This window comes from Sturnus vulgaris, chromosome 5, assembly GCF_052056855.1.
Source record: "Sturnus vulgaris isolate bStuVul1 chromosome 5, bStuVul1.hap1, whole genome shotgun sequence".
In the NCBI taxonomy this organism is placed as follows: Eukaryota; Metazoa; Chordata; class Aves; order Passeriformes; family Sturnidae; genus Sturnus; species Sturnus vulgaris.
In genome coordinates, this window is record NC_142247.1 from 56,990,758 (window position 1) to 57,007,230 (window position 16,473).

The 16,473-nt window shown below is 37.3% G+C and overlaps 1 long non-coding RNA gene across 1 annotated transcript; it reads right to left on the minus strand.

Annotated features, from left to right (window-relative positions):
• Window positions 1–8,117: 8,117 nt before the first annotated feature.
• On the minus strand, window positions 8,118–13,240 carry LOC148223728 (uncharacterized). Its single transcript, XR_015804196.1, has 3 exons — window positions 13,104–13,240; window positions 10,938–11,071; window positions 8,118–8,749 (listed from the first exon to the last, which is right to left on the minus strand). It is a non-coding gene; the product is annotated as an uncharacterized LOC148223728 (long non-coding RNA).
• Between the last annotated feature and the right edge of the window lie 3,233 nt (window positions 13,241–16,473).

Below are 16,473 nucleotides of genomic sequence, written 5' to 3' on the forward strand. Positions count from 1 at the left end.
AGTGAAGGCTGGAAAACATAGTCCTAGATGTGTTGAAAACAAATTTCCGTGTAGGCTCCAGGAACATAGTGTTAGACATAATAAAACTATAGTAAGAACATTGCTTACATTTTTTAGATAGAGCAAGATAGACCACATGTGTAGTTTATACGTAACCTGGTCTGCTAAGAAACAAGAATTCTAATAGGTTAAGAAGAAATTGTTCAGGTTCGTGTTTTTATCTTGTTGGGAAGTTTCTGTATAAGAATCTACGCACTGGAGAGAGGCGCTCTCTCTGCTTTTCTTCTCTGTCCTCACTGCCATCATCATTGCCCAAAGAAGACAAGAGCTGCAGCAGCAACATTGGCCCTCCCGGGGCCTCGACAGGAGCAGCTTCTACTTCTAATTGGAACTTTATTTCTATTTAGGACTCTATGCTGAAAACTTTTAGCATGGACTTTAACGCTTGTGACTCTTTGCCTTTCGAGACCAATGTGCCTTTACAACAAACAACTTTATAGCAACTAATAGCTGCTTGGTTCTTTTAAAGAAAACAACCACAACCCAACACTAACCACTGAAGATTTCACCTTTAATTTTCAGAGGACACACGAATAATTTCCTTTGTAATTATAATAAGGCAGCAGAGCACAGATTTATATTTTGTCCCCACTAGAAGCAGCTTCAAAATGATTCAGTGAGCAAATTTCTTAGGAATGATGTTTAGTGCTTTTAGGGCATTAGGAAGAGGAGCACCTGTATTCCAGAACACATTTTCCAGCTAATTTACATTTTAAAGTGGTCCATCATCTCTACACTGAGTTAATATCATCTCCAGCTGTTCTGTTACAAGGGCTGGTTATAAGGTTGCTTTGGGAGTTCAAGCACCTCAAAATTCTGACTTTCAGGGTAAGCGTTCTTGTCCCGTGGTTCCACAGAGGATGGAGATTACATCAGCCATTGATTATATAATAAAGCATTGTACTATCAGTGCTAATTAGACATGATCAGACCAAAGGTATCAGTTCTGAGCTTCTTCCAGCTCTATGTTTCTATATCCAGATTGTGAATTGAAATGTGGAATACTGATATCTGCATCTTCACACTGAGTTTTTTGTCTGCAAACAACAATTTATTAGGTCTAGAAGGTTCTTCAAGACTGCATACAGAGCTCTCCCCACTCCTCACACATTTTGTTGATGTTCCAATAGACTTCCTGAATTATGGGATTCTATTCTTTTTCTAACTGAAGGGACAACTTCGAAATAAAGCAAAATTTTGGATGTGTAGAATGTAGCCTATTCTAAGAAACCATATACTTTAACAACTCTTCTCTGCAGTTTTGGCATAAAAGCTGCAAAGTGAAAGTGGCAACTGCATGAACTACAGTACACCTAATTATTTCTACTACTTTCCATTCTCTTGTGATGTTCTGTGATAGCCATCCCATTAAAACTCAAGCATGTCATAGTGAATATAAGCACTTGACAACTGTGATGCTGTGCCTGTGTTCTTCTGATTTTGACTGCAATTTTCTCACTGTTGTCTTGTATTGTGTGCACTATCCATAGGACATTGCTTAAATTTTCATTTACTTTCCTACAAAAATGTATTGACTGATGTTTTAGACTGGCCTCTACCAGGAGGCCATGTATCTTCAGAAACTCTTGGGTCTGCCACTCTTTTGCTGGTATTTTAGATACCCTACAGGTTCACAAGTATAAATGCATGCCCTTGTTTAGGCAAGTAAATTAAATTCTCTTTAATTATAAGGTCTCTTTATCAGGAGACTTATTCCTGCGATCTTTTGGGTATGCAGACTAGATCAGTGAAATCCTAAACCTTGATGGGACATCCAAATTCCACTTTTGATCAAGTAACTGTTAGACCTGTAGCAGCACTGCATGAAATTACAGGGAAGTCCTTACCTTTCATTCATGCTTCTTAATACATAATTTCCCTTCAGTGAGATTCAGCATTTTACTTCCATACATTTCTACACTATTTGAGTGAAGAATTATTTTATTGAAGCACAGCTGATGATTTAAATTCACATTTTTTTACTTTAGACTTTTTGGACTAAGTTGTTATTCTGTTTGTATCTCAAATCCTACATTATTCAATGTTTGTAACTATTTGTGTACTGAGTGATTGACAACCAGGTGGATTTTTTTTGTTTCAGGGAAAATATCTGAATAAATTATTTGTTAGGATTTACTGGGTAAGGTTGGTATGACAAGAGTTTCAGTATTTTTGCCTCTTTCGTAAAGCATAATAGTTCAAAATCGTATAAAAATCTATAAGCAAGAAAACCATGGAAAACAGCAAAACACAGTGTAACCAGACACCTCCCAAAAGAGTTGGTGTTTTCTCTGCTTTGTTCATCCCGATGATGGCATGTGTAAAATGCACAAGGTGTGATTCAGTGCTATCCCATCACAGTTTGCAGAAAACAGCACTGGAAAAGTGTACAAGAGAGATACAGGATGTATCACCAACAATAAAATAGGTGCCACCTAAAAACCCTTTTTTTTTTCTTTTTTAGCAGGCGAAACTTTTGTCACTTGTAGCAGTGACACTAGGAATGCCTATTCCGGTGAAGAAAGTCTTGTAAATTATTAATAACTCCACTAATAGGTTTACACAAAGAACATATCACCAAGATTGTCAGGAAGAAAATAAACAATTCATAAGGGGAAATTTTTTGCAGTGGGAAATTAGATTGTGAAACTCTTCCATTTCTTCCACGTGTAATAGAGACTCATAATTTGTAATGATCAAAAGGAAAATATAATGGCTTAACAACATTACAGAAATTTAAATGGGAAAGACACCAACAAAAAACTCAATCCCAAATATACAGAGAAAATTACAAGGCAAAAAAGATAAATAAACCTGAACTCAAAACAGATGTGAACTTACTATTAGAAGCCTCTAAATATAATCTACATTTTAGGAGCAGGGCAAGCAAAGAATATAATAAACCTGCTTAGTAGAACATTATATATTGGTTATTTAGCATTCTTATTTTCCTATAACTAAAACACTGGGAGCACAGTAAATACACAAGCATATATTAAAACCCAATAAATCCTCCATTTTGCTTCTCCAGTGCTAAGTAGTTTTCAGAAAAAAAACAAACTGTAATGATAAATAATACAACCTTTGTGGGGGAAGAGGTGATGAGAAGGAAAAAATTACAAGAAAAAGAAGAAAGCAAGCATCTAGAGCTTAAACTTTACAGTTATTTTCTAATTACTTGTTTGCCCTTAACTTCTAAGGACATGCACCAAGTACTGGAAAAAGGTGCTATCACTCAATTGTACCAGTAGGAAGAAGAAATAAATTAATTTCTCAAGCCTTTCTGAACACTGAAATCTTCCCAAAATCAATTGTTGAAGAGGTAAATACAGATGGGGAAAATCAGCACCAGAATTACCCAATCATAATGCAGCTCAGTACTTTCATGTACTTCCGTTCATGCAGTTCCATTCATGCTTGTACTTTTTGGCTGCATTTTTGCACCTTTACATAGAAACTAGCTAAGGTGAGCTGTTGTTCTTTTCCTCATGATGGTCCTACTGCATAGCCAGAGGCTGGAAGTAGTCAGTACTTTTTTGGATTGTGGATTATATTCTCCATTCTTTCAACAAGAGAGAAACTGATAGGTTTTGCATTCTTTAATGAGGCAGAGAGTGAATGAGCATGAAGCCTACACAGTACTTACTCACTGACCTTTATCTGTAAACCTTTTGTCATTCTGCAGAAAGCACTGCTCTCTGTGGGATTATGTTGCATTTTTGAGAATATTTAACTTATTTAAGTTCAAATAGGCAATTAATGTACTTTTTTTGATACTTTAGTGTGATAAGACATTAACAACAAAAGATCATCAGGATTTACCTTGATATATTAAGTGCCTTGAAAAGGTTTTTTGTAATTGAAGGAAAAGAAATTAAAATCTACTTCTTGAAATAGTTTCTGAATAATCTTATGAGTTATTACATTATCTTTCATATATATTAGGATTTAAGTACAGAAATAAAAAAAAGCAAGAAAAATTTTGTCTGAAATGTAAGTCTTTCTAGATGGAAAAATAATGTGGATGAACTTTCTACCAGTAAACCTTTTCCTAAAAGTGAAAACATGGCTGAAGATTCCTTTTCTTGGTAATTTTCTATATCCACAATAGTTTAGAACTATTTTTCTAGGCATATATCTTATTTTTCTACAGGATTTTAATTTATTTTTTAAAAATTCAGATCTGAATACAGGTTACTGGAAATGTAAAAAATTAATTTAAAAGGATTCATGTAAATTTCGGTCTTTAGAATGAAACGATGGTTGTTTTAATACCTTGTAATTGCAGAATTTAAGTAATGTATCATCCACTGTCTGTTGGATTGCATCTTTTCCATTATTAAACTTGTAGGATTTTCTTTTTTCCCCTGTAGCTAGTAATAGGTGTGTTAGAGGTGCTAAACATTTTTTATGACTGAATTTTCTAAAGCTTTTCTCTGTAAGAGAATGCTAGGGAAACATGCAGTTTTAGCAGTTTTGAAGACATTAATTTACAAAAGATTGTAAAAGATAAAACAGTTGGGTTTTTAATTTCTTTTTTCCAAGCAGTTTAACCAGGCATATACAGCACCATTATTTTTCAAGGATTGCTTTTGGATTAGACAACTCCAAGTTATGTCTTAACCTTTTCTGTAATCATCTTGAACATGTAAATACATAATAATTGTCTGTGTTCAAAAGTCATGACTTATTCCAGTAATAATGATTGGTCTTATCTTGCCTTCTTCATGTTTATCTTTTAAACAGCAGTGACAGAAACTGAAAATAATACTTTTTTTTTTTTTTACATAGATAGTGGTGATCTGATTATTAGTGTATAAATTGGCTTATTTCTATTGCTAATCATAATCTTGTCTTCTGATTAATGTTATGTCATCCGTAGACACTACAGGTATTCCTCAGGTATAGGAGATGTGATGACAGTAGAGCAAAGTTTGAGATAATACAAATGATCAATACATTTGTTAGGACTACTAATGAAATTACTTTTACTGCCCAACAGATGAGACCAGTCTACATGAAGAAAGAAGGAATCATAAATGGAAAGTTAGATGCATTTTTTGCAAGCTGTTACATAATGGTTTAGATATACCTGAAAAAGACAAGCACCCCTATCACCAAAGCCCAGTTTTCTAATTATCTTTGATAAGCAGAATTACTGTGAAGGCTTTTATAATACTTGAAATCTATGAATGCAGTTTATTGTGTCTTTGTAGATACAATGAAACCAAACTTGTTTGACAGGATGCCAACACTGATGGTGTAAGTCCACTAACAGCCCACCGGCAATTGAGCTACTGTCTAGGTGTGGCAGCCAAGGCAAACCATGGCTTTAGGTGAAAAACAAAACTGTGGGAGACCAAGTGGTCTAGTGAAATATTTCTTTAGAAATAAGAGAGTCTTTCTTTCTTTCTTATCATTAAATCTTTTATCCAAGAAGAAATTGATGTGTTAATAACACTTCTCTTAAATATTTGAGCAATGCTTAAGATATTAATGCTATACTGGTACTGTCCATTTATTACTAAAGAGAGAGAAAGATGGCTAATGACCAGAAAGACAAGACACTAGAGTGTGTAGAAGGAATTGCTTAAAGGTAAAACCATAGTGAACTGAGATTAAAGAGCTAAGAAGAGGAGAAGAACATGCCCTAGGAGAAAAGAAGAAAGTGTAGAGCAAGGACGTGATGTAAATTTGAAACAATAAAAGCCAAAGTGGTAATCCTTTTAGAACAGAGAAGTAGAACATCTTTTTAGAAAATTCTACAGTGCAATTATCTCTTAACTTTTACAACAATGCTTGGTTTATTTCAAACATCCCAGATGGTGCAGCAGTATTCCATAAAAAAGCTATCTGATGGGGACGGGTAGAGTGTGTGTATGTGTGGTGTTTGACATCAGAATAACCCCTTTGCCTCCTAGACAGTGAAGAATCACTGTGTTTATTGGGACCCTGGAAACATACCTAGAGCCAGCAAGTTCCTACTCAGGTCTAAATGAAGTAGAATTCTGTTAAAATTATGTTGCATTTTAAGTGCATACTTGGTAAAATCTTATTTAGGATGTGGTAAATGAACCTCTTTTTTTGCTTTATTTTATAACATTTCACCTAAATCATGTTTAGTGCACAAATGAGAGAGATTGTATTTAAAGTAAGCAGTGCCCTCCTTGCCAAGGTGACATATGCCATAATGTTTAGTGCATGATCTTTTTCCAGAGCACATATGTTGGGTGCATATGGATACCAGTAACCAGCAAGATGTCATCAGAAATACTTTTGAGAATTTAATCCTAAATATTCATAAATATTGATAACTTTGAATCTAAACTTAGCTTCAGCATTTCGTAATCATCATCATCACCATCCTCACAATAACAATACTAATAACAACAGCAGTATCAACAACAACAACTAATACTAATACTAATAATCCCTTTTCAAAGTTCCCAAACCCCAGTTTAATTTTCTTGTCTTAATATTGTATGGCATTATGAAATGGTACTTTTTCATCATGTTTACTCCTGCCATCCTTAATGCATTACCAGGTGTGAGATTAATGAGTAGAGCACATGAGACCTGCCACAGTTAATCACGTTTGTAACCTTTCAGATACACAGCAGAATATTTCTTGCTGTGAAACATCCCTTACCTTTTAATCTCTGCTGAGCATAGTGCTAACTCAACACTGTAAGTTTTTTCTTATGTATTTCAAGTTAAGTCATCAAATTATTACTCCTCTTTCATATTTTTTTATCAAAGAATGGTTTGTATTTCAAGGAAATATTATAGTCAGAGAGTGATAAGCAAAATAGTAAACTTTTCTGGAATTAAAGAGATGTGAGTAGATTAGATAAAGAATCCATAAATATAAAATAAGTAATAAATAATAATAAATAAATGGATAATAATAAATAATAATAAATAAATATGTAAAGAGGTAGTACTTCTGCTATCATGCATAGTAATATTTACATATAAAATATAATTTTTAGAGTAAGTTTTAGTTCAGAAGTTTACACTTGATTTTCAAATTTGTGTGAAGTGTCAAAAGATCACTTGAGCATACAATGAGGCTATTCATTTGCTCATATATGTCACTAAATATAGGCAGAAATATGTAAGGCTTGAAAATTAGTATTTTTTACTTCTAGAGCTATGTGAAAGATCTCCATGTGAAATAGATGTAATAGATGTATCTATTTGTTCATACGTGTATTTAATTGCAAATTTAGAAATGTTGGTCTAATGTTATTAGTCATTCTTAAGGGAATTTAGCATGTATAGGTTTAAACAATACTCAGAATCATAAAACCATAGAATGGTATGGGTTAAAAAGGATTTTAAAAGTCATTTAGTTCCAGCTACCATGCAATGGGCAGGGACACCTTCCACTACACCAGTTGTTTACAGACCATCCAGCCGGGCCTTGAACACTTCCAGGGAGAATCCACAACTTTGGGCAACCTGTTGCAGTGCCAAACTGACGTTTCTTCCACCCACTGCCCACCTCACCTGGGCTACCGGCTGGCTCCGGGAAGCCTGCGTCGGTGAGTGGCCCCTCCCCGGCACCACTCCGGGAGCCGCAGAAGAGGTGTAGCAACAGCTACGCCTGGGCGAGTCGTCAGGGAGGGACAAAGAGGCGCAGGAGAGACCTTTTACGGTTCTGGGGGAAGGGATTTATTGGAGGAAGAGGTAACAGGTCAGGAGGTTGGGAGAGGGAACCGCAAAAGGCAGTTTGAGGGGTTCTACACAGGCTTAAGTACGGGGGAGGAGCAAGGGGAGGGCACAAAACTCTGGCCAATAACGGGTAACGGGGGGAGGTACAGAAGGCGGGGAAAGGGGAACATTGAGCCAATAAGGCAAACCGAGGGTGGGGATACATACAATATAACCAGTCATGGATACAACAGGGAATGCTTGACACAGAAACGTCTAGAACAAAGGGAGGGGCTACAAAGGATTGACATCCAGTGGGGCAGGGTTTAGGGTGAGGGACAGGGAAGGTTCCAGATAAAGGCGAGGGGTTTAGGATGACTGACTAGGGCAAAGGCGGGAAAGGGAAAAAACATTATGTACTTAACTTAGGGGAACGAAACTGGGATAAACCATCAACACAGAAGGAAAATTAACATTAAACAATGCAACACAACACCTTGTCACTCTTACAGTAAAGAACTTCTTTATTTTTGATCTAAACCTAGCCTCTTTCATTTAAAAGCCTTTCCCTCTTGTCCTTTCACTACATGCCTTCATAAAACGTCACTCTCCAGACTGCTTGTAGCTCTCCTGTAGGTACCAGAAGGCTGATATAGTCTCCCTAGAGCATTCTCTTTTCCAGGAAAACAGTCCTAGCTCTCTTAGTCCACCTTCCTAGGAAAGGTGCTCCAGTCCTCTGATCATCTTTATGAACCTCCTCTGAATGTTTTTCAGCAGGTCTATGTCCTTTTCATGTTGGGGGCTGCAAAGCTGGATGCATCGCTCCAGGTGAGGTCTCATGAGAGCAGAGAGGAGGAGGAAGAATCACCTCCCTTGACCTGCTGGTTACACTTCCTTTGATGCAGTTCAGGGTACGTTTGGCTTTGTGGCTTGCAAGTGTTGGGTCATGCAGACCTTCTGGCCAACCAGCATCCCCAAGCCTTTTTCCTCAGGGCTGGTCTCAATCCGTTCTCTACAATGTGCACTTGCAGCCCTGGAAAAGTGCAAGTGCCCTGGGTTAGGGTAATCCTAAGCACCAATACAGTCCTTATCAAATTTCATAAGGTTCACATAGGCCCACCTCTCAAGCCTGCCAGGGTCTCTCTGGATGGCATCACTTCCACCCAGCATGTCAACTGCACCACGCAGCTTGGTGGTGTTGGCAAAACTTGCAAAATGTGCACTCTATCCTACCATGCATCTCACCATGGACTTGTGTACCTCCAGGTTCTTCAGATGTTCTTGAACCTGATCTTTTCCTCCAGTGGGTGGTAGGTAAACCAGCAGCAATAAGTGAGTTTCTTCTTACTTATTTGCTGTTACAGGAAGAACTCACTCAAAGAATGCAAATCAAGCCATTACTTCTTTAGCCCACGTTGTCTGGCCCTGACATTACTAAGAAAAGGCCTTTTCCTTGACCTTGCAATGCAAGATCCAACATCTTGCCTCAGCTTGTTTTGGTTGAATCTGATTTTAGCTTGTTTTGGCTATGATAACTATTGTCTAACAGTCATATCACTGACACCTAAATTATTTTTAGTTCGTGTTTATCTTTGCACAGTTGTACAGTGCAATGTATCATGCTAGTCAATAGATAATAATTCTAAAGAGAAGGAAGATGTGGTATAGAAGCAGAGAGGCCTGGTACTACAGGCAGCAGCCCTAGGCAATGAGCACTAACCTTGATATTCAATTGATATAACTGTTGAGTTATAGCAGAGAAAGGCAGGGTTCTGATTGCACTAGGACCTGCTTAGAAAGACAAACACAGCCTGGAACTAGGAGCTTTTATCTCAGGGGCAACACAACATGAAGACTCAACCTAAACAGGCTCCCATTGGGTAAGAAGGCCCATAACAACAATTAAACAATGGGATAGGAGATTTTCCCTAATAAATCAGGCATGCAACTGTGACCAGAACGGCAACTGCCTAGAATCTAGTATAAACCCACTCCTTATGCACAAGAAATGTGCTTACAATAGCAAAAACACTTTTGGCTATCAAAATTAATTCCCTGTACTAAATATGTATTTTATATCTATGTAGAGATAAAAAAAAATTAAAATAGGAAAATCCAAAGAAAGAAAAATCACTAAAAGTATTCTAAATATAATGGCAAATACTATGTATCATCGACTACCGATACTTTTTTAATATTTAAAGCCTTTCTTTAGTTTTGGAAATCTAGATTTTAGCATGATCTGTCTAGATACTTTCGGGCAGCACTATTGATGCAATACCCTGTACATTCTTAATGCTAAACCTGTAATTTTATTCAGACTTGTAAATCTAAATTCACAAAAATTTCTTATATACAGAGACAACAAGAAAAAAAAAACCCCAAAGCCAATGAAAGTAAAAATTGTTCTCATTTTTGCAAAATGCATTAAATATTCAGGAACAGAAGGATAATATTTTTTTTTAAATTACTATTACCTGTATTTTGGGTTTATTCAAATCAATTACTTTTTAAAAGCATGAATAATAAGAAAACTTGGCTTTAATTAAATGAATAGCCCAAGATACATTTTATGAACTTAATTCTATCATATTTTAGTGCAATAGCAATTAAAACCACCTTTGTTCCTCTAAATGCTACCACTAATATCAGTACCTTAAAATGTATACATACTTATCTTTACAGATATGTATGTTTCCAATTTTTTTTATATTATTGATCCAGTGATAGAAGCCATTAAAAAATTTACATTAATCTTATTCAAACCTCTATCTCATCTTGAATTTTTTTTACTGTTGTATTCGTGTTTAAAGTTTACTGTTCATGTGCCTTTGATGAGTTGATATCTGGTTCCTCTACCCTTCTTCTATTACATTTTATAAAGACCCCACAGACTAAGCATTCAATAATATCTAAAGTCATTAAGTACTCAACAAATTTTTCATTATCACCATTCCCTATTTGGTTCAATTTCTAAGTCTGAGTAGGACCTGAAACTTGTCTCATCTCATCAAAGCTGAGAGGCTTCAGAGTTGTATTATATATAAGTTCTATCAAGATTCACAAACTATGCATTCCTTCATATGCTTCCCCTGAGGGACCCCATGCATCTGATCATACCAACCAGATGGCATGGTCTTTATGAAACAAAGCAAACACAACTGCTTCCAGTAAAAACACAGATAGGAAAAAACGAATGCTGCATTCTTCCCTCAGCTTACCAGCTAGCAAGTCAGAATTCTTACAGAATGTGGAAAAACTGGATTCAGTGACCATCACAGCCACTCTTCTATCTTCTGTGTCTTAACATCAAGGTACAGACTAATCTCCAATGTGATAAAGGATTTATATAGCACTGTCAAGAAAAGAGGCAAAATGAAAATAGCTTTTAAGTTACTGTAAAACACTTGCCTGGCATGCAGGAGAATTAATTCTTTTCTTGCTTGAAGAATTATCACTATTAAGCACTTAGTCTGTGGAGCATATACCTCACTAGAAGTCATGCTTCATCATAGTGACTCCAGGAATTCCATGAGAGAGTTACTTACTGATTATTTCTTGTTTATTTAATGTATTTAAATTACTTTGATTCATTTCAACTGCATCAGATGAGTAATGGTGTTACTTCTTGTTAGCAGTATTACCTCCTTCTAAAGCATCCTAGAAGGACCTGTCTTGTCATATAAATGTCCTAAGGATCTTTATGTTACTCATTTATTATTGAAATACATTGGAATTTAGGAGTTGAAATATAAGTGAGAATCTAAATGCACTTGAATTTGGAAACATTCACAAAGATATATACTGAAATACATAGTCAGCACCGATAATTTGTAAAAGACTTCACCCCGTTTAGACTACCATTAACACTTTGTGCTCGTTTTGGCTGGGGTAGAGTTAATTTTCTTTATGTGTGCACTGGCTAGTATGGGACAGTGTTTTGGATTAATGCTGGACATGGTGTTGATAATATAGAGATGTCTGTGTTATTGTTGAGCAGGACTTACACAGAACCAAGGTCTTTTCTGCTTTTCACATTCCTGCATTGGTGAGAAGCCTGGAGGTGCAAGAGAGGCTGGGAGGACACACAGCTGAGACAGGTTATCCAAACTGACCAAAGGGACTGCATGACATCATGCTCATTATATAAAATAGGAGGAAGGAGGAAAAAGAAACAGTATGATGGTGCTTATGTTCCTGAGTAAGTGTAGTGTGTGATGGGGCACTGCTTTTCTGATGATGGCTGAACACCTGTCTGCTCATTGGAAGCAGTAAATGAACTTTCTTTTGTTTTGTTTGAGTGTGTGGCTTTTGCATTCCCTAAGAAACTCTCTTTTTCTCAACACACAAGGTTCCTAGCTTTTATGCTTCCAATTTTCTCCCTGATTCAACTGGGGGGGGGAGTGAATGTCTATATGGTTCTTGGTTGCTGGCTGGGATTAAACCACAGCCCACTTTGAAGAGCAATATTTTTGGATATTTACATTTCTTTTAAATACCTCCAGGGATAGTGATTCAACCATTTACCTGAGCAGCCTATGCCTTCTGTGAAGCAACTTTTCCTACCATCAATGATAAATTATGGAAAGGGGCTTGGTGAGCAGTTTCAGCAGCTCTCTCAAGTATCCTTGGGTGGATCTCATCCAGCCCCATAGACTTATGTGCGTCTAAGCTGTGTAGCAGATAGCTGACCATTCTTCCTACAGGGACTTCTTTCTCCTCCCAGTCCCTGTCTTTAGTTCAGGGGGCTGGGTACTTACAGAACAAGTGGTCTTGCTATTAAAGTCTGAGGCAAAGAAGGTATTAAGTATCTCTGTTTTCCTCAGCTCTTGTCACTAAAAATAAGATTCAGTGAGTGGAACAGGGAACTGTATTAACTAATCAGAAGAAAATCAGGAGAAAAAGAAGAAGCTGAAAGTATTCAAAGTCAGTCAGGTACAAACTTTCTCAATCAGATTTTTTGCTTTGAGGGTTTTGTTTTTAGATATGGTCAATTATTAGCACGGGGTTAAAAACACACAGAAGTTATAGCATCCAGTTTCCCATACTTGTCTCCCTGGGGGATGAAAGCCACCTGTCTCCCCCAAGTTATGAGTAGAAATTAGCTATATCATCATGTCTTGTTCAATATAAGCAAATACTACGTTCCTACTGTCAGTTTACAGCTAAGAATGCAACATTTCAATGTGTGACTAGGCCACCAAATCTGCAGTTTCAAGTGCAGTGCTATATATTGCTTTGCACTTTCTCTTGCCTACTGAGTCTTCCAAAACCAGCTCATTAGCTTTAGCCCCGATTATGTCCCATCAAAGTCAATTTTCCCTTAAGTTCTATCCTATGTTTCTCTAAGATCCACAGTCTCATTCAATTCTGCCTTTTGTCCTCACCTGGAAAGTGGGTCCTGGTGCTCCCTCTGGTGCTGTGTGATATGATCCACTGCAGGAGCAGTGCTCTGGGATGAAATAATATTTTTAGCCCTGGAACAGTGAAGCAGGTCAGCATTGCAGACTCAGGGTTTCCATTGACTGTATCCTATAGAGAAGGAAATATAATTGTCATCTAATTAGATTGTATGCAAGATGAAAAGGTATCAACAAGATACCAAGCCTTATCACAGAATATGGATTATCCTGGTGACTAGTAAAAATCTGCTTATTTGCTACAAATTAGATTGAGCCATGTTTCGATAACAATCCCCACTGTATTTTCAGAATGTATTTTCTTCCTCTAGCAGCTAGAAATAAAGGGTCAGTAACACCAGTCAGTGTCAAAAGGGTTTGTCTGTGATTGTCTAATATGCAGCATTTGATTTGGTAGTGTTTGATTTAGTAATGTAAGCATGGTCTCAGATCACTTACAGACCAAAACTTTTTTTGCGAAGAATACATGTCCTGAAAGCCTTGGTGGAAGTCAGTAGGTGTAAATTAGCACTTCCCATGTCTTGGTAGCCACAAGCTTTTGCAGCTCTTCACACATCAGCTGGTGGAAGTGTAGACTTTTGCAGAGTTAATAGGCAGCTCAGCAGGGTTTTGGAGAAGCTAGGGTGGCATATTGGATAAGATGTATTGTCGATTCATGCTAAGTCAGATGATACATGGAAAGTATGAGCTAGTCTGAGATACTTGGGAAGAGAAGATTCTACACTTTCCTACGGGATAATAGCAGGCATATGGGCAATTACTGCAAGCCCTAAGGTCACACAAAAAATCCTTAGCAAAGATTTTAAATCCAGGTTGAAGTCCTGATGCATACCATCACCTCTCTTTGTTTCTTTTTTCTTTTTATTTAAATGTGAATTTTTCAGAAAGGTTATTCTGTTCTGCATTAATCAAGCAGCACGTTTCAGCAAGTCTTGTAGGATTTTCATGAAAGGCTAGGTTACAGAGATTATTGGTATTTCCTACACCTTATCTGCAAAGCAAGTCTTAATAGTAGGAGACTTCACAGCTTGAAATCAGCTATGGTTGATTTCGGTGGGAATTGCTCAGCCCCCTGCTTCTCCATTTCAATGGGGGACAGCATGGGCTAACTGCACAAGATATGAATGCTCTGTCAGCTTCTAAATGGGTGACTTGTAAGAATGGAGTCAAAGCATTTCTTTGAGCTTCTGCAAGTGTATATTTCTCACTCTTTTTTCCTTCCCCCCCCCTTTTCTTTTAATTTGCCAACATTTTCTCCTTATTTTTTTTTCTAATTAAATTGGCAGTAGTTCAAGAGAAAAACATCCCAGTCCATATGTCACTGTGTTCATAGCAGGCAAGTGTGGTAAAAAATATAGCAACCTCTTCTATGTTTTTTCAGTAGGCTGCAAAAAACCTACGTTTATTAGTGATGTGATTAAACCAAAACGTCATTTTTGCTTTGTTTCAAAGAAAGCTAAAATCTAGTGTCTTGAATACAAAATTAGACTTCTTAAACAAGTAAAATAATTTTAAAAATAAGATTTTCAAGGCTTTTTTCTCTGTCTTTCACAAATGAGGTCACATGTCTGAATTTCATTTAGAGAGTCAATGAACTGTGAATAGATTAATGTCTGTTTTACTTCCATTCCACACTGCATATGTGATTAGATATATGTTACTTTTCCAATAGATACAAATTATCTGGGGGGAAATGTATCACCAACATTATTATGTTTCTACCATGGCTGGCAGAATAGTGTGACATCTTAAAACTGGAGTGAAGAGTGATTTCCACAGCCAGAGTTCTGTGAGGGAGATCCCAACAGTGCAGAAGGGTTTCTTTATTATACCCTCACTCCAACCTAGTAGCAAATTCCCATGGATCTGTGGGAAGATTATTTGTGCAGGTATTTCCCCCCATGGCGATGCTACATCTTGTAAGCCACGCACTTCATTGTTTCACAGAAGTTGTCTTCCCAGCACTCATCTTCACGTTTTTAAAATCTGACCTAGCTTCATGCTTTTCATACCAAAATTCAGTGACTTTTTTATATTGTGATTCCTAACGTGGACACCCAGGCAAATTTGGCTGCATATATTTCTGCATATGGATGTGCAGAGGACTACATCCCAGATCTACTTTGATTTATTCACTATTCTCATTACTAAAGAGCATTGGAAAGCCCACAAATACTTAAACTTACTGTTCTGGTCTGTAGCCTGTCTCTTACATCGGCCAAGATTTAGGGAAATGGGGATCTTTATAGTGTTACTTTCCCAGACATACCTTCAAAATGCTCCCAATATGAATCGGGGTTTTTTAATTATTATTTTATTTTCTGGGGGATGACCTCATGTAAAGCAGCTCTGCAGAAAAGGACCTGGGACTATTGGTGGACAACAAGCTGTCCATGAGCCTGCAGTGTGTCCTTGTGGCCAAGAAAGTCAATGATATCCTGGGCTGCACTGAAGAGCAATGAGGAAGAGAGGAAGAGCATTGCTGGCAGGAAAGGAAAGAGATGATCCTGCCCCCCTACACTGTCCTGGTGAAGCACATCTGGAGTGCTGTGTCCTCCACTCTGGGCTCCTCAGGACAGCAGAGATATGGAGCTCCTGAAACAGGTTGATGACTAAAGGGCTGGAGTATCTCACAAAGAAAGGCTGAAACATTTGGGCCTGTTCTGCCTTGAGAAGAGAAGACAGAGAGGAGACTTCATCAATGTATACAAGTATCAGAAGGGATGATGTCAGGAAAATGGTTCCAGCCAGGTTCTGCTCAGTGGTGCACAAGAGGTAATGGGCAGAAACTGATGTACAGGAAGTTCTACCTGAACAGGAAGAAGAATTTTACATTGTGGGTAACTGTGTGCTGGAACAGGTTGCCCAGAGAGGATGTGGAGTCTCCCTCCCTGGAGATATTCAAAAACTGTCTGGACACAACACTGTGCTATGTGCTTTGGGAGACTGAATGAACAGTGAAGTTGAGCAGATGAGTCACTGTACTCTCTTTCCCATTCTGTGATTCTGTGACTAGGACATTTTTATGTTTAACAAACCTTGATGAACCTGTTTTGCAAGTTTTCTATTAATTTATCTGCTTTATTTTTAGAACTCAAATACATTTGGATTCTGTACTGTCTTATGGTACCATTTTTAATGGTTTAATTTTGGAAAGCTGCTTCTCTTCAATGCCTATTTATTGAGAAGATAAATAAAGGAATTCTGAATTTCACATAGCAGTCAAGATCTCAATTCACCATTGTCCTAGGGTGATGTTATGGTGTTTGTATCTCCAATCGTGTGTTCTGATTATGTTTGGTATTATGTCCTGTGCTTCCAGAACTGACTCTGAAAG